The sequence below is a fragment of the Leptodactylus fuscus genome, chromosome 1, assembly GCF_031893055.1.
Source record: "Leptodactylus fuscus isolate aLepFus1 chromosome 1, aLepFus1.hap2, whole genome shotgun sequence".
Taxonomy (NCBI): Eukaryota; Metazoa; Chordata; class Amphibia; order Anura; family Leptodactylidae; genus Leptodactylus; species Leptodactylus fuscus.
The window spans coordinates 4,961,286-4,988,256 of NC_134265.1; the positions used below are offsets into that span (position 1 = coordinate 4,961,286).

The 26,971-nt window shown below is 49.3% G+C and overlaps 1 pseudogene; it reads left to right on the forward strand.

Annotated features, from left to right (window-relative positions):
- The window catches only part of LOC142192670 (uncharacterized), a 68,050-nt pseudogene extending 41,359 nt beyond the window's left edge, over positions 1-26,691 (forward strand).
- Positions 26,692-26,971: the final 280 nt, after the last annotated feature.

Consider the following 26,971-nt stretch of genomic DNA (forward strand, 5'->3'; position numbering starts at 1 on the left):
TGTGTGTGGTGTGATGTACTAGGTGTGTGTGTGGTGCATACGTCCCAACCATCCCGGATTCTGCGGGACATTCCCGGATTCAGAGTCATGTCCCGGTCAGTGGGATGTATGACCCGGTTTCAAGTTGAATACAGTGTCGGTGGAAGCAGGAGATGTCTACACAGCCCCTGCTTCACTGCTGTGCTCCGGCTATTGGCGCGATGTGATGACGTCACTCACATTGCACCCGCATCTTTCCATAATAGACTGAGACTGCAGACAGGGGATCGAGGAAAGGTGAGTATCAGTGTTTTTATGTTGGATTTTGATGACAAATTGAGGAAGAACAATAACCTAGGGGCACAGATGGAGGGGTAACATTATACTGGGGGCAGAGATGGAGGGGGGACATGAAACTGGGGGCAGAGATGGAGGGGAGGCTTGAAACTGGGGGAGAGATGAAGGGGGAATATGAAACTGGGGAGAAATGGAGGGTGAGAAGAAATGGGGCACAGATGAAGGGGGGACATGAAACTGGGGGTAGATGAAGGGGGGCACTTAAACTGGGGGGACATTAAGGGGGACATTAAACTGTGAGAGTAGCTGTAGGGGGACCTGTCTGCCTCTGGTTGCCCCCAGTTTAATGTCACCCTCCAGCTACCACTACGGTCTAATGTCTGCTTCTCGCTGCCCGAGTTTAATGTCCCCCTCTACTTGCCCCCAGTTTAATGTCCCACTTCTACTGCCATTAATTTATTGTCCTCCTCCAACTACCCCCACTGTTAATGTCCCCCTCCAGCTGCTCCAGTTTCATGTCCCCTCTAGTTTTCCCCAGGGCACCAGGAGAGGGACTTAATACTGTGGGGCAGTTGGAAGGGAACATTATAATGTATGGGTGACTGTAGGAGGATTATACCATGTGGGGGCACATGAAAAATGAATGAGAATGAGTGGAGCTAAATTTGCAGTAGCGCGCTATGCACGCCACACATTTTATCCCTCTTTCTATTCTTCAAACATTGGGAGCTATGCTATGCGGTCCAGACCTAAGCAGCCAAAAGAGCTGAAGGTCTGGTCACTGGTAAGATCAGCTGGTCATGTGACTCCTTAACTCCTCCCATAAGTCACTGATCACAGGTCCTGATCATGTGACTCATTGACTCCTCCCACACCTATGACATCATCAGACATCCAGTGATATCATGGCTGCTGAACAGCTTACTACCAGCCACATGAATCAACCCAAACAGTAGCACAATATCATCTCACCAGACTCTCAGGGTTTCAAGACCCAGCCAGTTCCTCTCCTCCCAGGCCAGTAATGAGCCCAGGACCCACAGCCTGGAGATCAAGCGTATTCAAGACCCGGACACTAGATCACACATTATTATTGTTATTTATTTATATAGCACCATTAATTCCATGGTGCTTTACATATGTCAGGGATATACAGACCTTATATACAGTATATACAATATATACAAAATATACAGACCTCCTTAGATACAGTATACACAGTATATACAAACCTCCTTATGTACAGTATATACAGACCTCCCTATATATATACTTGTGCAGTGATTACATTGTCTCATCTTCTCTCCATTCAGGTTCCTACAATATAGAATCCTCTCAGTATCTTCTATACAAGAGAATATTCCGGATTGTCCCATCAAGGATGGAAAGAGACAGGAACAAGATGGCGGAAAGTCTATTAAATCTCACCCTAGAGATCATCTACCAGCTTACTGGAGAGGTGAGAGATTCTGATGATGTCATCATGACATCATTCTTATCTATAGTAATAACAGATGATATGACTGGAGAGGTGATGGACTCTGGACATGTATGTAGTGACATTTATTAATGTGTCTCCCCATAACCAGGATTACACAGTAGTGAAGAAGACCTCTAGTGGGCGCTGTCAGGCTCCTGTGTATGATGGATATGGAGGAACCCTGAGCCCAATCCCAGGGCCTCCACCTCACCCCCTGATACAGGAGGAGATCAATGGACAGAAGATCCTAGAACTCACCAACAAGATGCTGGAGCTGCTGACTGGAGAGGTGACACTGCTGGGAATGCTGGGACATTATACAGTAACTGGAGGGGTCGGGGTGATGACTGTATCATTGTGTTGTCAGGTTCCTATAAGGTGTCAGGATGTCGCTGTCTATTTCTCCATGGAGGAGTGGGAGTATTTAGAAGGACACAAGGATCTGTACAAGGAGGTGATGATGGAGGACCAGCAGCCCCTCACATCAGCAGGTAATAGACATGACTATATACACATGGACTTCCATTATTTGTATGTACAGAATGAATTCAGTCCCTGTCTGTGTTTCCTACAGGTAGATCCAATAAGAGGACAACACCGGAGAGATGTCCCAGTCCTCTTCTTCCACAGGATGATGATCAGGTAGATGGAGATATTCCCTATGATGTGTAGACGGGCTGTGAAGTTCCTGCGTCTCTTTCCTCCTCTTTGTCGCTGACTTACATTATCTCTTTCACAGCCTCAGGATAAAGATCTGAGCACTATGAATACTACAGAGGCCTATGTGAGAGGTGATGAGGAGTGTGAGGAGGACGTCCCTACAGGTGAGGGGTCACCACTTTATAGAGCCGACACAGATTTATTGAAATTTTTCAGGGTGACAGAAAAAATAAAAGTACAATTCAGCATAATAAGAAAATCTCAATAAAGCAAAGAGAAAAATTACATAACAAATGAGACAAGAAGACAAGGAACAACCAACAAAGGAAAATGGGAAGAGAGCGGCGGGGAAGGAGATTAGAGACCCTGCGGTGTACACTAGGTATCCTACATTATAGTCTAAGGGTCCGTGTGGTTTCTTAGCAAACCGCTTTTTAATGCGGTCAGTATTCCGTTCGGGAGTCCCAAAGTGGACTCTTGGTGTCAGGAATGTGCATTGCTGGGGTAAAATAGTCAATGGGCCTGAGCACCAGGGTCAAGGGGTTGACCATGTCAACCAGTCTAATCTGGCTAGCCCTATACCAAGAATGGACCATGAACAGTCCCTCCCGTAGAAGAGGCTTATATAAAAATGAGATCATGGAGGAATTCTGTGAGGCAAGGGGAAATGGCGTAGTACAGGTAGAGCAGATAGCTCTGGTGAAGCTTGTAGGACCCAAGGTGGGGGTTTGAGGGTAAGGGGCAGATCAGGCCTACAGGAGGGCATTAATGTGGACATGAGCAACCAACAATTTATCAACTTATCACCTATTTTATGTAGGCCCGAGGTGCGCCCCAAAGGGAATGCATCTCAAGTGGGTGGCTTAGAAACACTGAAGAACACGTGAAACAGCCAAAATCCCAATCCCTCTCCCCACTAGTATCACAGATCTATGGATACAAAGTTGCTTGGCATCCTATTAATATTATAAATGTGAAAATTTGGATGTTTGTTACTCAATCACGCAAAAAAAGCTGAACGGATTTGGATGAAATTTGTCACATAGGCTACTTTTTATCCTGGTAAATGATATGGCTTCACGACTGTTATGAATTTTTGTTAATATACTTTTGAAAAAATAGAATAAAACTTGGCACTCACACTGTGTGTTATAAAGTCCAAACTTTATTGTAGATGTCCATTGAGCGTGCCTCCTCCCATGTATATTTTTAATTGAACATCTACAATAAAGTTTGGACTTTATAACGCACAGGGTGAGTGCCAAGTTTTATTCTATTTTTTCAATACTATTGTGAATTTTCTTCACTTAGAGCACCTCTCTTATATAGCGTTTCTCATCACCCCATCCAGGCTATTGCTCATCCAAGTAGTGCCACCTTGCTCCATATATGCTTTTGTTAATATACTATGTTGAACTGCGGGATAATTCAGCTAATTGCACTTTGCTATTAAAGCCTGGTCTGTTATCTCTCTATGTAAACACACAGATAACACTGAGTGCATTCTGTACAAGCATCTGCATATTATCTGATCTGCATAAGTGTTCTGTGTCCTGTTCAGCCAGAGGGAGGAGGGGGGGAGACAATCTAGGCAGGGTGCTGAGACACTGAGATGTGAAAACCTCTTTAATAGAGATGAGCGAACAGTGTTCTATCGAACTCATGTTCGATCGGATATTAGGCCGTTCGGCATGTTCGAATCGAATCGAACACCGCGTGGTAAAGTGCGCCATTACTCGATTCCCCTCCCACCTTCCCTGGTGCCTTTTTTGCTCCAATAACAGCGCAGGGTAGGTGGGACAGGAACTATGACTCCGGTGACGTTGAAAAAAGTAGGAAAAACCCATTGGCTGCCGAAAACATGTGACCTCTGATTTAAAAGAACAGCGACACCCAGCTTCGCGTCATTCTGAGCTTGCAATTCACCGAGGACGGAGGTTTCCGTCCATTTAACTAGGGCTTAGATTCTGGGTAGGCAGGGACAGGCTAGGATAGGAAGGAGAAGACAACCAACAGCTCTTATAAGAGCTAAATTCCAGGGAGAAGCTTGTCAGTGTAACGTGGCACTGACGGGCTCAATTGCCGCAACCCAGCTTTCCCAGGATCCTGAATGGAATACACTGACAGTGTATTCCCGTATACCCTATATATACACCCCCGATCCCCGTTCCAACGGTGTGCCCCCCCACCTTCACCCCAGAAATACACTGCAAGTCCCCTAGCAATAGAATTGGGGCTATATACACCCACTATTTTTGCTACTGCCATATAGTGCCATTGTCTGACTGGGAATTCAAAGAATATATTGGTGTTACAAATACCTTCAAGTCCTGCCACTGCCATATAGTGCCAGTTTCTGACTGGGAATTCAAAATGCGCAAGGCTCCCGGAAAGGGACGTGGACGAGGCCGTGGGCGAGGTCGGGGGAATGGTTCTGGGGAGCAAGGTAGCGGTGAAGCCACAGGGCGTCCCGTGCCTACTCCTGTGGAGCAGCAAGCATTGCGCCACTCCACAGTGCCAGGGTTGCTTGCCACATTAACTAAACTGCAGGGTACAAACCTTAGTAGGCCCGAGAACCAGGAACAGGTCTTGCAATGGCTGTCGGATAACGCTTACAGCACATTGTCCAGCAGCCAGTCAGCCTCTGCCTCCTCTCCTCCTATTACCCAACAGTCTTGTCCTCCTTCCTCCCAAAATTCCCAATCTTCACAGAACAATAACCCCAACTGTCCCTTCTCCCCAGAGCTGTTCTCCGCTCCTTTCATTGTCCCTCAACCTGCCCCTCCATTTCGCGATTCCACGGACCTAACAGACGAGCATCTGTGTCCAGATGCTCAAACACTAGAGTCTCCTCCATCTCCGTTCGATTTGGTGGTGAATGACCAGCAATCCACCCTCATCGACGACGATGTGACGCAGTTGCCGTCAGGGCATCCAGTTGACATGCGCATTGTGCGGGAGGAGGAGATGAGACAGGAGTTGGAAGAGGAAGTGGTGGATGATGAGGACACTGACCCGACCTGGACAGGGAGGATGTCAAGCGGGGAAAGTAGTGTGGATGTTGAGGCAGGTGCAGCACCAAAAAGAGTAGCTAGAGGCAGAGGCAGAGGTCAGCAGCTTAGGCGAAGCCAGGCCACACCCGGAATCTCCCAAGATGTTCCAGTTCGTACCCAGCCCCGAAAAACTCCCACCTCGAGGGCACGTTTCTCGAAGGTGTGGAGTTTTTTCAAGGAATACGCCGAGGACAGATATAGTGTTGTCTGCACAATTTGCCTCTCGAAATTGATTAGGGGCTCTGAGAAGAGCAACCTGTCCACCACTTCAATGCGCCGTCATTTGGAATCCAAGCACTGGAATCAGTGGCAGGCAGCAACGGCAGGACAAAGGCCGCCCGCCGTTCACGCCACTGCCACTGCTCACAGTGCTGGCGATGCACTCCAGAGGACGAGCCAGGACACCACTTCATTTGCCTCCGCCACTTTGTTGACTTCTTCCTCATCCTCCCCTGTTCCTGTCTTATCTCCTTCTCCTGCACCATCAAAGGCACCATCAGGCGCTTCTTTACAACAACCCACCATCTCTCAGACATTGGAGTGGCGGCAGAAATACACCGCTAACCACCCACACACGCAAGCCTTGAACGCCAACATCGCTAAATTGCTGGCCCAGGAGATGTTGGCGTTCCGGCTTGTTGAAACTCCCGCCTTCCTGGACCTGATGGCAACTGCGGCACCTCGCTATGCCGTCCCTAGCCGTCACTACTTCTCCCGGTGTTCCGTCCCCGCCTTACACCAGCACGTGTCACTCAACATCAGGCGGGCCCTTAGTTCCGCGCTTTGCACAAAGGTCCACTTGACCACCGACGCGTGGACAAGTGCATGCGGACAGGGACGCTACATTTCACTGATGGCACACTGGGTGAATGTAGTTGAGGCTGGGACTGCTTCGCAAACTGGCCCGGTGTACCTCGTCTCCCCGCCTAACATTCCTGGCAGGGACACGAGAAGAACACCCCCCTCCTCCTCGACTGCCTCCTCCTCCTCCACCGCCTCCTCCTCCGCTACCGCCTCCTCCTCTGCTGTTAGATTGACCCCAGCTATGAGTTGGAAACGTTGCAGCACTGGCGTTGGTAGACGTCAGCAGGCCGTGCTGAAGCTGATCAGCTTGGGGGACAGACAGCACACTGCCTCCGAGGTGAGGGATGCCCTCCTCGATGAGACGGCAATATGGTTTGAGCTGCTGCACCTGGGCCCAGGCATGGTCGTTTGTGATAACGGCCGGAACCTGGTAGCAGCTCTGGAGCTTGCCGGACTCCAACATATTCCATGCCTGGCCCACGTCTTCAACCTAGTGGTGCAACGTTTCCTAAAGAGCTACCCCAATGTTCCAGAGCTACTGGTGAAAGTGCGGCGCATGTGCGCCCACTTTCGCAAGTCGACAGTAGCCGCTGCTAGCTTAAAATCTCTCCAGCAACGCCTGCATGTGCCACAACACCGGCTTTTGTGCGACGTCCCCACACGCTGGAACTCAACGTTTCAGATGTTGAATAGAGTGGTTGAGCAGCAGAGACCTTTGATGGAATACCAGCTACAAAACCCTAGGGTGCCACAAAGTCAGCTGCCTCAGTTTCTCATCCATGAGTGGCCATGGATGAGAGACCTTTGTGACATCCTACGGGTGTTTGAGGAGTCCACAAGGAGGGTGAGCTCTGAGGATGCGATGGTGAGCCTTACAATCCCGCTCTTGTGTGTTCTGAGAGAATCCCTGATTGACATCAGGGATAACTCAGATCACACAGAGGAGTCAGGGATAGCATCCGATCCGTCACAGATGGAGAGTAGGTCCACACATCTGTCCGCTTCACTGCGTTTAATGGAGGAGGAGGAGGAGGAGGAGGAAGAAGAGCTGTCCGATGATGTGATGGTGATACAGGAGGCTTCCGGGCAACTTCGAATCGTCCCATTGTTGCAGCGTGGATGGGTAGACATGGAGGATGAGGAGGAAATGGAGATTGAACTTTCCGGTGGGGCCAGAGGAGTCATGCCAACTAACACTGTGGCAGACATGGCTGAGTTCATGTTGGGGTGCTTTACAACCGACAAGCGTATTGTCAAAATCATGGAGGACATCCTATCCTTGACCCCCGGTATAAAAACAACATCTCCTCTTTTATTCCGGTAGAGGGGAGGGCCAATCGCATCAATGCTTGCCACAAGCAATTGGTGTAGAATATGATGGAGATGTTTCCAGCATGTGACGTTGGCGGCAGGGAGGGCAGTTCCTCCAGTAGGCGACCAAGTTCTCACCGGTCCACACAAACAAGGGGCACACTGTCTAAGGTCTGGGACACCTTGATGGCACCCCCTCGCCAAAGTGCCGCCACGGAGGGTCCTAGTGTCACCAGGCGTGAGAAGTATAGGCGCATGTTGCGGGAATACCTTTCTGACCACAGCCCTGTCCTCTCCGATCCCTCTGCGCCCTACACGTATTGGGTGTCGAAGTTGGACCTGTGGCTTGAACTTGCCCTATATGCCTTGGAGGTGCTGTCCTGTCCTGCCGCCAGCGTCCTATCTGAGAGGGTGTTCAGTGCAGCCGGTGGCATCATCACTGACAAGCGCACCCGTCTGTCAGCTGAGAGTGCCGACCGGCTCACTTTGATAAAAATGAACCACCACTGGATAGAGCCTTCATTTTCGTGCCCACCTGTGTAAAGTACCCCAACATGAAACTCCATTTCTGTGCTCAACCTCTCCAATTCCTCCGCATCCTCATACTCATCCACCATAAGCGTTGCACAATTCTGCTAATACTAGGCCCCCTCCACCCTGATTTCCCCCAACTCTGCTGGTTAGAGGCTCCCTCCACCCTGATTTCCCACAACTCTGCTGGTTAGAGGCTCCCTCCACCCTGATTTCCCCCAACTCTGCTGGTTAGAGGCTCCCTCCACCCTGATTTCCCCCAACTCTGCTGGTTAGAGGCTCCCTCCACCCTGATTTCCCCCAACTCTGCTGGTTAGAGGCTCCCTCCACCCTGATTTCCCACAACTCTGCTGGTTAGAGGCTCTCTGCACCCTGATTTCCCACAACTCTGCTGGTTAGAGGCTCCCTCCACCCTGATTTCCCACAACTCTGCTGGTTAGAGGCTCTCTGCACCCTGATTTCCCACAACTCTGCTGGTTAGAGGCTCTCTGCACCCTGATTTCCCACAACTCTGCTGGTTAGAGGCTCTCTGCACCCTGATTTCCCACAACTCTGCTGGTTAGAGGCTCCCTCCACCCTGATTTCCCACAACTCTGCTGGTTAGAGGCTCTCTGCACCCTGATTTCCCACAACTCTGCTGGTTAGAGGCTCCCTCCACCCTGATTTCCCACAACTCTGCTGGTTAGAGGCTCTCTGCACCCTGATTTCCCACAACTCTGCTGGTTAGAGGCTCCCTCCACCCTGATTTCCCACAACTCTGCTGGTTAGAGGCTCTCTGCACCCTGATTTCCCACAACTCTGCTGGTTAGAGGCTCCCTCCACCCTGATTTCCCACAACTCTGCTGGTTAGAGGCTCTCTGCACCCTGATTTCCCACAACTCTGCTGGTTAGAGGCTCTCTGCACCCTGATTTCCCACAACTCTGCTGGTTAGAGGCTCTCTGCACCCTGATTTCCCACAACTCTGCTGGTTAGAGGCTCCCTCCACCCTGATTTCCCACAACTCTGCTGGTTAGAGGCTCTCTGCACCCTGATTTCCCATAACTCTGCTGGTTAGAGGCTCCCTCCACCCTGATTTCCCACAACTCTGCTGGTTAGAGGCTCCCTCCACCCTGATTTCCCACAACTCTGCTGGTTAGAGGCTCCCTCCACCATGAATTGGTCCAAACTGGGCTGGTTAGAGGCTTCCTCCACCATGAATTTGCCCAAACTGTGGTTTTTAGAGGCTCCCTCCATCATGAATTGGTCCAAACTGGGCTGGTTAGAGGCTCCCTCCACCATGAATTGGTCCAAACTGGGCTGGTTAGAGGCTCCCTCCACCATGAATTTGCCCAAACTGGGCTGGTTAGAGGCTCCCTCCACCATGAATTTGCCCAAACTGGGCTGGTTAGAGGCTCCCTCCACCATGAATTTGGCCAAACTGTGGTTTTTAGAGGCTCCCTCCACCATGAATTGGTCCAAACTGGGCTGGTTAGAGGCTCCCTCCACCATGAATTTGGCCAAACTGTGGTTTTTATAGGCTCCCTCCACCATGAATTGGTCCAAACTGGGCTGGTTAGAGGCTCCCTCCACCATGAATTTCCTAAAACTTGGCTGTTTAGAGGCTCCCTCCACCATGAATTGGTCCAAACTGGGCTGGTTAGAGGCTCCCTCCACCATGAATTTGCCCAAACTGGGGTTTTTAGAGGCTCCCTCCACCATGAACTTCCCATAGCTTGGCTGTTTAGAGGCTCCCTCCACCATGAATTGGTCCAAACTGGGCTGGTTAGAGGCTCCCTCCACCATGAACTTCCCATAGCTTGGCTGTTTAGAGGCTCCCTCCACCATGAATTGATCCAAACTGGGCTGGTTAGAGGCTCCCTCCACAATGAATTTCCCAAAACTTGGCTGTTTAGAGGCTCCCTCCACCATGAATTGGTCCAAACTGGGCTGGTTAGAGGCTCCCTCCACCATGAATTTGCCCAAACTGGGGTTTTTAGAGGCTCCCTCCACCATGAATTTCCCAAAACTTGGCTGTTTAGAGGCTCACTCCACCATGAATTTGCCCAAACTGGGGTTTTTAGAGTTTCCCTCCACCATGAATTTGTCCAAACTTGGCTGGTTAGAGGCTCCCTCCACCATGAATTTGCCCAAACTTGGCTGGTTAGAGGCTCCCTCCACCATGAATTTGCCCAAACTGGGCTGTTTAGAGGCTCCCTCCACCATGAATTTGGCCAAACTGTGGTTTTTAGAGGCTCCCTCCACCATGAATTGGTCCAAACTGGGGTTTTTAGAGGCTCCCTCCACCATGAATTTGGCCAAACTGGGGTTTTTAGAGGCTCCCTCCACCATGAACTTCCCATAGCTTGGCTGTTTAGAGGCTCCCTCCACCATGAATTTCCCAAAACTTGGCTGGTTAGAGGCTCCCTCCACCATGAATTGGTCCAAACTGGGCTGGTTAGAGGCTCCCTCCACCATGAACTTCCCATAGCTTGGCTGTTTAGAGGCTCCCTCCACCATGAATTGGTCCAAACTGGGCTGGTTAGAGGCTCCCTCCACCATGAATTTGCCCAAACTGGGGTTTTTAGAGGCTCCCTCCACCATGAATTTCCCAAAACTTGGCTGTTTAGAGGCTCACTCCACAAGAATTGGTCCAAACTTGGCTGGTTAGAGGCTCCCTCCACCATGAATTGGTCCAAACTGGGCTGGTTAGAGGCTCCCTCCACCATGAATTTGGCCAAACTGTGGTTTTTAGAGGCTCCCTCCACCATGAATTTGCCCAAACTCTGCTGGTTAGAGGCTCAATCCACCCTGATTTTCAAAAGCAATGTTGGTGCCAACCTCAACTCACTACAAGGGCCAAATTCACTGCTGGTGACAAGCTCTCCTCACTCCAAGGGCCAAATACACATGTTTCCAGGTATTTTCCCACTTTGATAGAGGTTTTTTGGAATGTGGAAAGTGTGTAGTTGTTAGGCTGTGATGTTGGGGTAATAGAGGGTCTTTGGTGTGTTAGATGCCCCCAGACATGCTTCCCCTGCTGTCCCAGTGTCATTCCAGAGGTGTTGGCATCATTTCCTGTGGTGTCATAGTGGACTTGGTGACCCTCCAGACACGGATTTGGGTTTCCCCTTAACGAGTATATGTTCCCCATAGACTATAATGGGGTTCGAAACCCGTTCGAACACACGAACAGTGAGCGGCTGTTCGAATCGAATTTCGAACCTCGAACATTTTAGTGTTCGCTCATCTCTACTCTTTAATCCAAATTGGCAGTTTCCCAATTTTAAACATGCCGGGAAAATGAAAATCTAATGTGTCGCTAAATTATCAAAAAAAGAGAGTTATAAAGATAGCCATTAGTCAACAGACTTCTCATGTGGAGCTGAAGAGGACTGAGCAAGCTGGGCATGTTAGAGCAGTCGAAACACCAGAGCAGGCAGATCATCGATGCCAACAACACGTTCATGATATGGTGCCAGAGCAATCACACGTATGGCGCGAGGAACAAGTTCAGCGGCAGGCCAGCTTGAGAGCTGCTGGAGCAGGCAGATCATTGACGCCAATAACAAGCTCATTATATGGCGTCCCAGTGAGCTGCTGAGATGCCAGAACAATCACAGGCACGGCGCCAGGAACAAGTTCAGTGGCAGGCCAGCTTGAGAGCTGGCGAAATGCCGGAGTAGGCAAATTTTTTTTATTACACATTTTTCATTTCTCTCTGGACCCAATTCTGAAGTCCACACAGACGAAGTCGCGGGCAGAAATTAGTTCTAAATAAATTGGAAAATGGCCCTCTGCAGGTCATGTAGGCTGGAGCGAGGGACGGCAACCAGAACGTTCTCAAAGACATATAGGAGCTTCGGGAGAAAAGTCATTTTCACGGCAGAAGTGTCGTCTAAGAGAGAAATATGTATGGCTATTTATCCAACAGTGTATTAAGGTCACGGATCAGTTATAAATGATTGTTATTGATTGGTTGGTGCCCGGCTGGGACTTTTTCTCACTTGGGGATACTTTGCTTGGAAAGGTGGAGAACCACTGATCTATATTCAACATAAGAACCTTACATGCCTGCAGACTGCACAAGGACTCTACCGACATCAAGCTAGATGGGCGCTCTTCTTTACCCAGTCTGATTTCCTTTTGCACTGTTATCATGTTGAGAAAATTACCAAACCTCACCCAGACTGCAACAGATATGGCAAATTTGTCTGACAACAAGGCCACCTCCTCAGTTGTCTCCCGTAGAGGATTCTGGCTGTCTTTCATAAATATCCAAATGATGGTTCCTTCTAGTAAATAAGCTCCTCATTACCTCGATGCTTATGAAATTCTGCAACAGATCAAACCACTATCATATAAACCTGACCTTTGGGTGCCAAACTGAATGACCGCATGAGTGTGTAACTCCCGCCCTCTCCTTCTTTATAACCGAACTGCACACTACAATATTACCTGAAATGAGGAGAAAACTCTCCCTAAAGAAGCCTTCGAGCTCCCAACCACCTTCCACTGGGGCCCTACCTGCAACAGTAGTCCCAGTCTCTCATGGCTGACCCGACCTCCATGACCTAGCAGTCCACACGGCATCACACTTGCTGGTTGGGCTCGGGTACCCTCATCTTTGTCTGCTAGGGATGCTGGGCAAGCTACTACTGGTAAGTGGCCCCGTGCTCCCCTCTCCATCGGGACGCTAGGATCTACCATAGTTACAAGCCACAGACACGCTGCTCTCACTTGCGGTCTTGGAGTTCCAGCCATTAGACACAAGTCTAGCACCATCTTCGCAGCTTTTCAGCCCCTATCGCCAGGTGACCTCCTCGTCTCTCTCCTCCTACAATGAACAATCTCCTCTGAGGAACTACTCCACTTGGACCCCTACTGATTCAGGGCTTACAGGACTTTCTTCCTCCCTGCAGCTTCCTCAGGACTTGCGTATACAAACACATCCTAGTCCCCGCCTCCCACAGTGGTAGAGACCCACTGGAATACACTTATATCAAGTCCGACACCAACCCACAGGCCCCCAGCATTTACCCTTCCGGATCCTTCCACTGGCAGCCCCTCTTCTTGCAACTTCTCAACAAACAAAATTACAAGGCCCTGGTGAATGACATGAAACAAATGTGTAAAGTTGAGACAACTGAGGTCCTGGGCAGTTCCTGGGGGAATGAGGAGGTGCCGGTTTCTGTCCTTCCCTGTGAAGACTGGTGAGACTCCAGTGTGAACTGCTGCTTAAGTTCTGTCCGTGTGGCTGGAGCAAGCCACATGTATAACTATGAATTTGCCTGTTTAGTTAGCCGCTCAGCCGAGCAAGGTGTCTTTTTGTTACCGTTTTGCCTGAAGTTAAGGCTTGTTTATTTTTCTGACAGTTTTTTTTTTTTTTTTCAAAATAAATGTACAGGGTAAAACCCTGTTTACACCTGCAATTTTGTTTCTGTAACTGACTGAGTCCGCTGCTTCTACCACTGAGCCAATCTTCCCACACCGCTTACACAGTAAGCTGGTGTAAATGGCCATTTTCTTGTGGCCATGGGCATGCGCAGCGATTGTGGTTCATCTGGACCGGTGGGAGACATCAACTGTCTTGATCATTGGTAGTGACTAGAGATGAGCGAACAGTGTTCTATCGAACTCATGTTCGATCGGATATTAGGCTGTTCGGCATGTTCGAATCGAATCGAACACCGCGTGGTAAAGTGCGCCATTACTCGATTCCCCTCCCACCTTCCCTGGCACCTTTTTTGCTCCAATAACAGCGCAGGGTAGGTGGGACAGGAACTACGACACCGGTGACGTTGAGAAAAGTAGGCAAAACCCATTGGCTGCCGAAAACATGTGACCTCTAATTTAAAAGAACAGCGCCGCCCAGGTTCGCGTCATTCTGAGCTTGCAATTCACCGAGGACGGAGGTTTCCGTCCAGTTAGCTAGGGCTTAGATTCTGGGTAGGCAGGGACAGGCTAGGATAGGAAGGAGAAGACAACCACAACAGCTCTTGTAAGAGCTAAATTCCAGGGAGAAGCTTGTCAGTGTAACGTGGCACTGACGGGCTCAATCGCCGCAACCCAGCTTTCCCAGGATCCTGAATAGAATACACTGTCAGTGTATTCCCGTATACCCGATATATACCCCCGATACCCGTTCCAACGGTGTGCCCCCCCACCTTCACCCCAGAAATACCCTGCAAGTCCCCTAGCAATAGAATTGGGGCTATATACACCCACAATTTTTACTACTGGTATACAGTGCCATTGTCTGACTGGGAATTCAAAGAATATATTGGGAATACAAATACCCTCATTTCTTGCTACTGCCATATAGTGCCAGTTTCTGACTGGTAATTCAAAGAATATATTGGGGTTACGTGCACCCACAATTTTTACTACTGGTATACAGTGCCAATTTCTAACTAGGAATTCAAAATGCGCAAGGCTCCCGGAAAGGGACGTGGACGAGGCCGTGGGCGAGGTCGGGGGAATGGTTCTGGGGAGCAAGGTAGCAGTGAAGCCACAGGGCGTCCCGTGCCTACTCCTGTGGGGCAGCAAGCATTGCGCCACTCCACAGTGCCAGGGTTGCTTGCCACATTAACTAAACTGCAGGGTACAAACCTTAGTAGGCCCGAGAACCAGGAACAGGTCTTGCAATGGCTGTCAGAGAACGCTTACAGCACATTGTCCAGCAGCCAGTCAGACTCTGCCTCCTCTCCTCCTATTACCCAACAGTCTTGTCTTCCTTCCTCCCAAAATTCCGAAGCTTTACAGAACAATAACCCCAACTGTCCCTGCTCCCCAGAGCTGTTCTCCGCTCCTTTCATTGTCCCTCAACCTGCCTCTCCACGTCACGATTCCACGAACCTAACAGAGGAGCATCTGTGTCCAGATGCTCAAACACTAGAGTCTCCTCCATCTCCGTTCGATTTGGTGGTGGATGACCAGCAACCCACCCTCATCGACGATGATGTGACGCAGTTGCCGTCAGGGCATCCAGTTGACCGGCGCATTGTGCGGGAGGAGGAGATGAGACAGGAGTTGGAAGAGGAAGTGGTGGATGATGAGGACACTGACCCGACCTGGACAGGGGGGATGTCAAGCGGGAAAAGTAGTGTGGATGTTGAGGCAGGTGCAGCACCAAAAAGGGTAGCTAGAGGCAGAGGCAGAGGTCAGCAGCTTAGGCGAAGCCAGGCCACACCCGGAATCTCCCAAGATGTTCCAGTTCGTACCCAGCCCCGAAAAACTCCCACCTCGAGGGCACGTTTCTCGAAGGTGTGGAGTTTTTTCAAGGAATGCGCCGAGGACAGATATAGTGTTGTCTGCACAATTTGCCTCTCGAAATTGATTAGGGGCTCTGAGAAGAGCAACCTGTCCACCACTTCAATGCGCCGTCATTTGGAATCCAAGCACTGGAATCAGTGGCAGGCAGCAACGGCAGGACAAAGGCCGCCTGCCGTTCACGCCACTGCCTCTGCCACTGCCTCTGCCTCTGCCACTGCCACTGCTGACTGTGATGGCGATGCACTCCAGAGGACGAGCCAGGACACCACTTCATCTGCCTCCGCCACTTTGTTGACTTCTACCTCATCCTCCCCTGGTCCTGTCTTATCTCCTTCTCCTGCACCATCAAAGGCACCATCAGGCGTTTCTTTACAACAACCCACCATCTCTCAGACATTGGAGCGGCGGCAGAAATACACTGCTAACCACCCACACGCGCAAGCCTTGAACGCCAACATCGCTAAACTGCTGGCCCAGGAGATGTTGGCGTTCCGGCTTGTTGAAACTCCCGCCTTCCTGGACCTGATGGCAACTGCGGCACCTCGCTATGCCGTCCCTAGCCGTCACTACTTCTCCCGGTGTGCCGTCCCCGCCTTGCACCAGCACGTGTCACTAAACATCAGGCGGGCCCTTAGTTCCGCGCTTTGCACAAAGGTCCACTTGACCACCGACGCGTGGACAAGTGCATGCGGACAGGGACGCTACATTTCACTGACGGCACACTGGGTGAATGTAGTTGAGGCTGGGACTGCTTCCCAAACTGGCCCGGTGTACCTCGTCTCCCCGCCTAACATTCCTGGCAGGGACACGAGAAGAACACCCCCCTCCTCCTCCTCCTCTACCGCCTCCTCCTCCGCCACCGCCTCCTCCTCCGCCACCGCCTCCTCCTCCGCTGTTAGATTGATCCCAGCTACGAGTTGGAAACGTTGCAGCACTGGCGTTGGTAGACGTCAGCAGGCTGTGCTGAAGCTGATCAGCTTGGGGGACAGACAGCACACTGCCTCCGAGGTGAGGGATGCCCTCCTCGATGAGACGGCAATATGGTTTGAGCCGCTGCACCTGGGCCCAGGCATGGTCGTTTGTGATAACGGCCGGAACCTGGTAGCAGCTCTGGAGCTTGCCGGACTCCAACATGTTCCATGCCTGGCCCACGTCTTCAACCTAGTGGTGCAACGTTTCCTAAAGAGCTACCCCAATGTTCCAGAGCTACTGGTGAAAGTGCGGCGCATGTGCGCCCACTTTCGCAAGTCGACAGTAGCCGCTGCTAGCTTAAAATCTCTCCAGCAACGCCTGCATGTGCCACAACACCGGCTTTTGTGCGACGTCCCCACACGCTGGAACTCAACGTTTCAGATGTTGAATAGAGTGGTTGAGCAGCAGAGACCTTTGATGGAATACCAGCTACAAAACCCTAGGGTGCCACAAAGTCAGCTGCCTCAGTTTCACATCCATGAGTGGCCATGGATGAGAGACCTTTGTGACATCCTACGGGTCTTTGAGGAGTCCACAAGGAGGGTGAGCTCTGAGGATGCGATGGTGAGCCTTACAATCCCGCTCTTGTGTGTTCTGAGAGAATCCCTGATTGACATCAGGGATAACTCAGATCACACAGAGGAGTTAGGGATAGCATCCGATCCGTCACAGCTGGAGAGTAGGTCCACACATCTGTCCGCTTCACTGCGTTTAATGGAGGAGGAGGAGGAGGAGGAGGAGGAGGAAGAAGAGTTGTCCGATGATGTGATGGTGATACAGGAGGCTTCCGGGCAACTTCGAATCGTCCCATTGTTGCAGCGCGGATGGGTAGACATGGAGGATGAGGAGGAAATGGAGATTGAACTTTCCGGTGGGGCCAGAGGAGTCATGCCAACTAACACTGTGGCAGACATGGCTGAGTTCATGTTGGGGTGCTTTACAACCGACAAGCGTATTGTCAAAATCATGGAGGACAACCAGTACTGGATCTTTGCTATCCTTGACCCCCGGTATAAAAACAACATCTCGTCTTTTATTCCGGTAGAGGGGAGGGCCAATCGCATCAATGCTTGCCACAGGCAATTGGTGCAGAATATGATGGAGATGTTTCCAGCATGTGACGTTGGCGGCAGGGAGGGCAGTTCCTCCAGTAGGCAACCAAGTTCTCACCGGTCCACACAAACGAGGGGCACACTGTCTAAGGTCTGGGACACCTTGATGGCACCCCCTCGCCAAAGTGCCGCCACGGAGGGTCCTAGTGTCACCAGGCGTGAGAAGTATAGGCGCATGTTGCGGGAATACCTTTCCGACCACAGCCCTGTCCTCTCCGACCCCTCTGCGCCCTACACGTATTGGGTGTCGAAGTTGGACCTGTGGCTTGAACTTGCCCTATATGCCTTGGAGGTGCTGTCCTGTCCTGCCGCCAGCGTCCTATCTGAGAGGGTGTTCAGTGCAGCCGGTGGCATCATCACTGACAAGCGCACCCGTCTGTCAGCTGAGAGTGCCGACCGGCTCACTTTGATAAAAATGAACCATCACTGGATAGAGCCTTCATTTTTGTGCCCACCTGTGTAAAGCACCCCAACATGAAACTCCATGTCTGTACTCAACGTCTCCAATTCCTCCGCATCCTCATACTCATCCACCATAAGCGTTGCACAATTCTGCTAATACTAGGCTCCCTCCAACATGATTTGCCCAAACTGGGCTGTTTAGAGGCTCCCTCCACCATGAATTGGTCCAAACTGGGTTTTTTAGAGGCTCCCTCCACCATGAATTGGTCCAAACTGGGGTTTTTAGAGGCTCCCTCCACCATGAATTGGTCCAAACTTGGCTGTTTAGAGGCTCCCTCCACCATTAATTGGTCCAAACTGGGCTGGTTAGAGGCTCCCTCCACCATGAATTGGTCCAAACTGGGTTTTTTAGAGGCTCCCTCCACCATGAATTGGTCCAAACTGGGGTTTTTAGAGGCTCCCTCCACCATGAATTGGTCCAAACTGGGCTGTTTAGCGGCTCCCTCCACCATTAATTGGTCCAAACTGGGCTGGTTAGAGGCTCCCTCCACCATGAATTTGCCCAAACTGGGCTGTTTAGAGGCTCCCTCCACCATGAATTTGCCCAAACTGGGCTGGTTAGATGCTCCCTCCACCATGAATTGGTCCAAACTGGGCTGTTTAGAGGCTCCCTCCACCATGAATTGGTCCAAACTGGGCTGGTTAGAGGCTCCCTCCACCATGAATTGGTCCAAACTGGGTTTTTTAGAGGCTCCCTCCACCATGAATTTGCCCAAACTGGGCTGTTTAGAGGCTCCCTCCACCATGAATTGGTCCAAACTGGGCTGGTTAGAGGCTCCCTCCACCATGAATTTCCCAAAACTTGGCTGTTTAGAGGCTCCCTCCACCATTAATTGGTCCAAACTGGGCTGGTTAGAGGCTCCCTCCACCATGAATTTGCCCAAACTGGGCTGTTTAGAGGCTCCCTCCACCATGAATTGGTCCAAACTGGGCTGTTTAGAGGCTCCCTCCACCATGAATTTGCCCAAACTGGGCTGGTTAGAGGCTCCCTCCACCATGAATTGGTCCAAACTGGGCTGGTTAGAGGCTCCCTCCACCATGAATTTGCCCAAACTGGGCTGTTTAGAGGCTCCCTCCACCATGAATTGGTCCAAACTGGGTTTTTTAGAGGCTCCCTCCACCATGAATTGGTCCAAACTGGGCTGTTTAGAGGCTCCCTCCACCATGAATTTGCCCAAACTGGGCTGGTTAGAGGCTCCCTCCACCATGAATTGGTCCAAACTGGGGTTTTTAGAGGCTCCCTCCACCATGAATTTGCCCAAACTCTGCTGGTTAGAGGCTCAATCCACCCTGATTTTCAAAACAAATGTTGGTGCCAACCTCAACTTACTACAAGGGCCAAATTATGGTTTGAGCCGCTGCACCTGGGCCCAGGCATGGTCGTTTGTGATAACGGCCGGAACCTGGTAGCAGCTCTGGAGCTTGCCGGACTCCAACATGTTCCATGCCTGGCCCACGTCTTCAACCTAGTGGTGCAACGTTTCCTAAAGAGCTACCCCAATGTTCCAGAGCTACTGGTGAAAGTGCGGCGCATGTGCGCCCACTTTCGCAAGTCGACAGTAGCCGCTGCTAGCTTAAAATCTCTCCAGCAACGCCTGCATGTGCCACAACACCGGCTTTTGTGCGACGTCCCCACACGCTGGAACTCAACGTTTCAGATGTTGAATAGAGTGGTTGAGCAGCAGAGACCTTTGATGGAATACCAGCTACAAAACCCTAGGGTGCCACAAAGTCAGCTGCCTCAGTTTCACATCCATGAGTGGCCATGGATGAGAGACCTTTGTGACATCCTACGGGTCTTTGAGGAGTCCACAAGGAGGGTGAGCTCTGAGGATGCGATGGTGAGCCTTACAATCCCGCTCTTGTGTGTTCTGAGAGAATCCCTGATTGACATCAGGGATAACTCAGATCACACAGAGGAGTTAGGGATAGCATCCGATCCGTCACAGCTGGAGAGTAGGTCCACACATCTGTCCGCTTCACTGCGTTTAATGGAGGAGGAGGAGGAGGAGGAAGAAGAGTTGTCCGATGATGTGATGGTGATACAGGAGGCTTCCGGGCAACTTCGAATCGTCCCATTGTTGCAGCGCGGATGGGTAGACATGGAGGATGAGGAGGAAATGGAGATTGAACTTTCCGGTGGGGCCAGAGGAGTCATGCCAACTAACACTGTGGCAGACATGGCTGAGTTCATGTTGGGGTGCTTTACAACCGACAAGCGTATTGTCAAAATCATGGAGGACAACCAGTACTGGATCTTTGCTATCCTTGACCCCCGGTATAAAAACAACATCTCGTCTTTTATTCCGGTAGAGGGGAGGGCCAATCGCATCAATGCTTGCCACAGGCAATTGGTGCAGAATATGATGGAGATGTTTCCAGCATGTGACGTTGGCGGCAGGGAGGGCAGTTCCTCCAGTAGGCAACCAAGTTCTCACCGGTCCACACAAACGAGGGGCACACTGTCTAAGGTCTGGGACACCTTGATGGCACCCCCTCGCCAAAGTGCCGCCACGGAGGGTCCTAGTGTCACCAGGCGTGAGAAGTATAGGCGCATGTTGCGGGAATACCTTTCCGACCACAGCCCTGTCCTCTCCGACCCCTCTGCGCCCTACACGTATTGGGTGTCGAAGTTGGACCTGTGGCTTGAACTTGCCCTATATGCCTTGGAGGTGCTGTCCTGTCCTGCCGCCAGCGTCCTATCTGAGAGGGTGTTCAGTGCAGCCGGTGGCATCATCACTGACAAGCGCACCCGTCTGTCAGCTGAGAGTGCCGACCGGCTCACTTTGATAAAAATGAACCATCACTGGATAGAGCCTTCATTTTTGTGCCCACCTGTGTAAAGCACCCCAACATGAAACTCCATGTCTGTACTCAACCTCTCCAATTCCTCCGCATCCTCATACTCATCCACCATAAGCGTTGCACAATTCTGCTAATACTAGGCTCCCTCCAACATGATTTCCCCCAACTCTGCTGGTTAGAGGCTCCCTCCACCCTGATTTCCACCAACTCTGCTGGTTAGAGGCTCCCTCCACCCTGCTTTCCCACAACTCTGCTGGTTAGAGGCTCCCTCCACCATGAATTTGCCCAAACTGGGCTGGTTAGAGGCTCCCTCCACCATGAATTGGTCCAAACTGGGGTTTTTAGAGGCTCCCTCCACCATGAATTTGCCAAAACTGGGCTGTTTAGAGGCTCCCTCCACCATGAATTGGTCCAAATTGGGGGTTTTAGAGGCTCCCTCCACCATGAATTTGCCCAAACTGGGCTGGTTAGAGGCTCCCTCCACCATGAATTGGTCCAAACTGGGCTGGTTAGAGGCTCCCTCCACCATGAATTGGTCCAAATTGGGGTTTTTAGAGGCTCCCTCCACCATGAATTGGTCCAAACTGGGCTGTTTAGAGGCTCCCTCCACCATGAATTGGTCCAAACTGGGGTTTTTAGAGGCTCCCTCCACCATGAATTGGTCCAAACTGGGCTGGTTAGAGGCTCCCTCCACCATGAATTGGTCCAAACTGGGTTTTTTAGAGGCTCCCTCCACCATGAATTGGTCCAAACTGGGGTTTTTAGAGGCTCCCTCCACCATGAATTGGTCCAAACTGGGGTTTTTAGAGGCTCCCTCCACCATGAATTGGTCCAAACTGGGGTTTTTAGAGGCTCCCTCCACCATGAATTTGCCCAAACTGGGCTGTTTAGAGGCTCCCTCCACCATGAATTGGTCCAAACTGGGTTTTTTAGAGGCTCCCTCCACCATGAATTGGTCCAAACTGGGGTTTTTAGAGGCTCCCTCCACCATGAATTGGTCCAAACTTGGCTGTTTAGAGGCTCCCTCCACCATTAATTGGTCCAAACTGGGCTGGTTAGAGGCTCCCTCCACCATGAATTGGTCCAAACTGGGTTTTTTAGAGGCTCCCTCCACCATGAATTGGTCCAAACTGGGGTTTTTAGAGGCTCCCTCCACCATGAATTGGTCCAAACTGGGGTTTTTAGAGGCTCCCTCCACCATGAATTGGTCCAAACTGGGGTTTTTAGAGGCTCCCTCCACCATGAATTTGCCCAAACTGGGCTGTTTAGAGGCTCCCTCCACCATGAATTGGTCCAAACTGGGTTTTTTAGAGGCTCCCTCCACCATGAATTGGTCCAAACTGGGGTTTTTAGAGGCTCCCTCCACCATGAATTGGTCCAAACTTGGCTGTTTAGAGGCTCCCTCCACCATTAATTGGTCCAAACTGGGCTGGTTAGAGGCTCCCTCCACCATGAATTGGTCCAAACTGGGTTTTTTAGAGGCTCCCTCCACCATGAATTGGTCCAAACTGGGGTTTTTAGAGGCTGCCTCCACCATGAATTGGTCCAAACTGGGGTTTTTAGAGGCTCCCTCCACTATGAATTGGTCCAAACTTGGCTGTTTAGAGGCTCCCTCCACCATTAATTGGTCCAAACTGGGCTGGTTAGAGGCTCCCTCCACCATGAATTGGTCCAAACTGGGTTTTTTAGAGGCTCCCTCCACCATGAATTGGTCCAAACTGGGCTGTTTAGCGGCTCCCTCCACCATTAATTGGTCCAAACTGGGCTGGTTAGAGGCTCCCTCCACCATGAATTTGCCCAAACTGGGCTGTTTAGAGGCTCCCTCCACCATGAATTTGCCCAAACTGGGCTGGTTAGATGCTCCCTCCACCATGAATTGGTCCAAACTGGGGTTTTTAGAGGCTCCCTCCACCATGAATTGGTCCAAACTTGGCTGTTTAGAGGCTCCCTCCACCATTAATTGGTCCAAATTGGGCTGGTTAGAGGCTCCCTCCACCATGAATTGGTCCAAACTGGGTTTTTTAGAGGCTCCCTCCACCATGAATTTGCCCAAACTGGGCTGTTTAGAGGCTCCCTCCACCATGAATTGGTCCAAACTGGGCTGGTTAGAGGCTCCCTCCACCATGAATTTCCCAAAACTTGGCTGTTTAGAGGCTCCCTCCACCATTAATTGGTCCAAACTGGGCTGGTTAGAGGCTCCCTCCACCATGAATTTGCCCAAACTGGGCTGTTTAGAGGCTCCCTCCACCATGAATTGGTCCAAACTGGGTTTTTTAGAGGCTCCCTCCACCATGAATTGGTCCAAACTGGGCTGTTTAGAGGCTCCCTCCACCATGAATTTGCCCAAACTGGGCTGGTTAGAGGCTCCCTCCACCATGAATTGGTCCAAACTGGGCTGGTTAGAGGCTCCCTCCACCATGAATTTGCCCAAACTGGGCTGTTTAGAGGCTCCCTCCACCATGAATTGGTCCAAACTGGGTTTTTTAGAGGCTCCCTCCACCATGAATTGGTCCAAACTGGGCTGTTTAGAGGCTCCCTCCACCATGAATTTGCCCAAACTGGGCTGGTTAGAGGCTCCCTCCACCATGAATTGGTCCAAACTGGGGTTTTTAGAGGCTCCCTGCACCATGAATTTGCCCAAACTCTGCTGGTTAGAGGCTCAATCCACCCTGATTTTCAAAACAAATGTTGGTGCCAACCTCAACTTACTACAAGGGCCAAATTCACTGCTGGTGACAAGCTCTCCTCACTGCAAGTGCCAAATACACATGTTTCAAGGTGTTTTCCTACTGTCAGAGAGGTGGTATTGAGTGTGTAAAGTGTGTAGTTGTTAGGCTGTGATGTTGGGGTAATAGAGGGTCTTTGGTGTGTTAGATGCCCCCAGACATGCTTCCCCTGCTGTCCCAGTGTCATTCCAGAGGTGTTGGCATCATTTCCTGGGGTGTCATAGTGGACTTGGTGACCCTCCAGACACGGATTTGGGTTTCCCCCTTAACGAGTATCTGTTCCCCATAGACTATAATGGGGTTCGAAACCCATTCGAACACACGAACATTGAGCGGCTGTTCGAATCGAATTTCGAACCTCGAACATTTTAGTGTTCGCTCATCTCTAGTAGTGACTCCAAAGGCTAAGGGTGGTCTAGCCCTTGCCCTCTAGTGAATTCACTTATAGGCAGATACATCATTTGGTGAATACTATTTTGAGAGACCCCCAGGTGTCCATCACCACCTGTTTGGAAAGGTTGTGGTCTTATGTTGGATCATTTGTTAAATATTAGATCCCTACAGGATCTATACTCACGGATTCTCAACTCTAGAACTCTTGAGAACTTGACAGTCTTTATGCATGATGAGGAGGAGAAGTCTGATGAAATCTGGAAGCTTTGAGATACTTTTTGGCCCTTCCTAACCTTTAGGCCTGTTGAGTTGTGTGGCTGCTTCTTTTATCGGTGCTTTGTGTAGTCTTTTTATACATTTTTTTTCTATGTGTATCCTGAACTTAAATATACTGTATATACAAAGTACATGTGATAATCCGACCTTACATGACCATAAAGAACAGCCTGGTGATCTACTGGTCCGTGCTTGGAGATCTACTGTTACATCCTCATCTGTTTTGCACTGTCGAAGTAATTGAATTCTGTTAGGCTTTTCAATATGTTTCGAAATTTTTCTATAGAAATGTTATAAAATTTCATAGTTATTGAAGGCAGTGCCTGACCAGGGTTAAGTGTATAAAACCAACAGCTCAGTTAGATACATGAAGTTCACCTGAACTCACTGGCTTTTCTCTCTAAAAATACAGGCCTCCATTGCAGAAATATTGTTTGATTTCAATATCTACAAATCAGCAATCTGGAGCACAGTGGGCGGCTCTGTTGCGCTACTCTGTTACGCCCCAGTATAATTGGCCTCCTCCTCTTCTACCTGGTTTGAGTGGTATACGTAAGGTATAAGCAGTGAATACCCCTCTGAGGTTCCCAGGCCGGTGCAGACGTACTGCATATGGGCTGAATGCGTCACAGTATAATCGGAAACACGGCTTCTCAGTGAAATCAAAGAATATCTCAGCAATGAAAATCCAGATTTTTTTTTAGGGAGAAAAACCTTTGCATGTAGGTGAACTGAACCCTGGTGAGACATTCCCTTATATGATGTAAAATTTCACAGGACAGTGATTGAGGGATATACCCCAAAGAAACACCAATAGCGCGCTCCCTTCAGTAAAAATAAGTTCTGGTACGCTGATGTATCAAAATAAAAAAGGTTTATTTAAGATTATTATTTTGATACATCACTGTCCTGTGATATCTTTCGACCTTTGAGTCGTAAGCCATAGACGCTGCCCCACATTTTTCAGTATTCATAGCTTGATTACGCACCAAAAAAGGCGTAAGACAAGTTGACCTATTTCTGGAGTCCACAAGGACTTGTATGTGAATTCTCATATGTACCTAATTCTTAATTAGCGCGGCCACGCTTGATAATTCTATACATTTCGGTTTATGATGTCAAATTTATAAAATCAGTTTTCTTCTTGTCAGATGACTGTACCAGGAGCTCAGAGGGACATCTGATATCTACAGATTATAAAGCAGAGGATCATGGTATCACACAAGATCCAGCCCTTCAGACAAAAGATCTATCATCTGGTTCATCACAGACTATGAGAACTCACACAGGGAAGAAGCGATTTTCGTGTTCAGAGTGTGGCAAATGTTTTCCTACTAAATCAGGACTTGTAAGGCATCAGAGAACTCACACAGTGGAGAAGCCATTTTCGTGTTCAGAATGTGGTAAAAGTTTTAAAACTAAATCATATCTTAATGAACATCAAAAAATTCACACAGGTGAGAAGCCATATTCATGTCCAGAATGTGGTAAAAGTTTTAGAACTAAATCATTTCTTAATGTACATCAAAAAGTTCACACAGGTGAGAAGCCATATTCATGTCCACAATGTGGTAAAAGTTTTAGCTATAAATCATCTTTTAATAAACATCAAAAAATTCACACAAGTGCGAAGCCATATTCATGTTCAGAATGTGGGAAGCATTATAAGTCGAAATTTAATCTTCTTCAACATTGGAGAAAACACACTGTCGAGAAATCATTTGTATGTTCTGAGTTTGGTAAATGTTTTACCAATGAACAACTTTTTACAGCACATCAAAGAATTCACACAGGGGAGAAGCCATATTCATGTTCTGAATGTGGAAAGTGTTTTAAGTCGAAAACCACTCTTGCTCAACACCAGAAAATACACAAAGAGGAGACGCCATTTTTGTGCTCAGAATGTGGCAGACGTTTTCTTTTTAAATCACGTCTTCTTGCACATCAGAGAACTCACACAGGAGAGAAGCCATATTCATGTATAGAATGTGGTAAATGTTTTATTCATAAATCAATGTTTATTACACATCAGAGATCTCACACAGGGGAGAAGCCATATTCATGTACAGAATGTGGAAAGTGTTATGCAACAAAATCAAATCTTCTTGAACATTGGAGAAGACATACAGGAGAGAAGCCATTTGTATGCTCTGAATGTGGTAAAGGTTTTATAAAAAAATCAGTTCTTACTTTACATCAAAGAACTCACACAGGGGAGAAGCCATATTCATGTTCAAAATGTGGGAAATGTTTTGCTAAGAAAATGACTCTTATTACACATCAGAGATCTCACACAAGGGAGAAGCCATATTCATGTACAGAATGTGGAAAGTGTTATACATCAAAATCAATTCTTCTTGAACATTGGAGAAAACATATAGGAGAGAAGCCATTTACATGTTCAGAATGTGGGAAATGTTTCACTGGTAAAGCTTATCTTACTACTCATCAAAGAACTCACACAGGAGAGAAGCCATTTACATGTTCAGAATGTGGGAAATGTTTTGCTCAGAAACTGTATCTTGTTAAACATCAGAGAAGTCACACAGGAGCATAACCATTTTCCTGCTCAGAATGAGGCAAAGGCTATATCAAGAAATCAGAATGTGCAAAATGTTGTTAGGCTGAAAAAATTCTCTGAAGAAAAAGTGAGGATTATGCAAAGAAGAAATTAATGGGTGAGCTCTGGACTAATTTTTGTTTTTGTTTCTATTGAAAAAATTCTTACTGAAAATCAAAGAATTCACAAAGGAGAGGAGTTATCTTCATGTTCAGTATCGACCCCGTAGCACCATAATAGAGGGGTCATTCCATATCAAGTGATCCAAATATGAATTTTTATTTTTTTTTTACCTGAC